At 39.1% G+C, this 944-nt stretch overlaps 1 protein-coding gene across 2 annotated transcripts in view; it reads right to left on the bottom strand.

Annotated features, from left to right (window-relative positions):
* Positions 1-944, bottom strand: part of LOC106871903 (DNA excision repair protein ERCC-1) — a 39,061-nt gene that overhangs the window by 22,818 nt on the left and 15,299 nt on the right. The gene's annotated exons all lie outside the window — the stretch shown is intronic.

The raw sequence follows: 944 nt of genomic DNA, 5'->3' as shown, positions 1-944 counted from the left end.
TTCCTGTGATTGTATGTATGTGATGCAAGTATGTTGGAGCTGAGTTTTTTTTTTACAGCTGGATGCTCTTCCTGTCGCCAGACTCTCCTTATCTCCATGTAAGGTAATATTCTCTCAGTCTATCAGAAAACGAACAGCCTGGGCCTGTTTTATCCTGAGAAATGGAATCAAACATCATATGAATGAGCCTTTTGCTTACAAAAATAGCATAACATCAAGACATGTCAAGCAGCTTGGACATGTTTTCATGATGGACTGGTTTACAAACTAACAAATACAAGTGAAATATAAACTCGTGCACATATGCATGCATGCATGCATACATATATACATGCACACACACACACACACACATATCATATGGAGAAATAGATATGTTTTGCTAGACACTGAGACAATGAAAAGGTCATGAAGTTAGGTTTACCCTTAATATGGAAGACAAGAAATTGGCATAGAGAATGCATGAGACAAAGAGGAGCTACTTCATGCTGGCCCTTCAGAAGGACCAGCAATTCAAGTTGAGAGCAGCATGATAGATAAAGCAGTTAAGGATATAAAGAAATGGAAAGTTGTGTATCCATCAGAGATAAATGCAGAGATGCTCAAAATATATGGTGTGATAGGATATGTGATTACCACATTGATAGTTAATCATGTAATTGGGGAAGATGTGAAACTCAGTGACTGGCATGGCAGTATCATCATAAACTGCTAGAAAGGCTTAGGAAATGCCCTACAGAGAAGAATCTACAGAGGATCAAACTACTGGATCTGGTTATGAAGGTCATGGAGAGAGCCATAGCATTTCTGTTCAGCCATCAAAACCAAACCAAAACTGAAGTGTGCGAGACAACATAGTGTAGTCCAAACCACCTAGGACAGCACTAACACTAAGTAAGATTTGATTCAGGCTGTAATGGCCCATCCAACCCATGTAAAGTGAT

The sequence above is a fragment of the Octopus bimaculoides genome, chromosome 13 (assembly GCF_001194135.2).
Source record: "Octopus bimaculoides isolate UCB-OBI-ISO-001 chromosome 13, ASM119413v2, whole genome shotgun sequence".
Lineage (NCBI taxonomy): Eukaryota > Metazoa > Mollusca > Cephalopoda > Octopoda > Octopodidae > Octopus > Octopus bimaculoides.
Note: the sequence above shows the minus strand (reverse complement) of the source record. Positions and strands in the feature narration are given on the sequence as shown.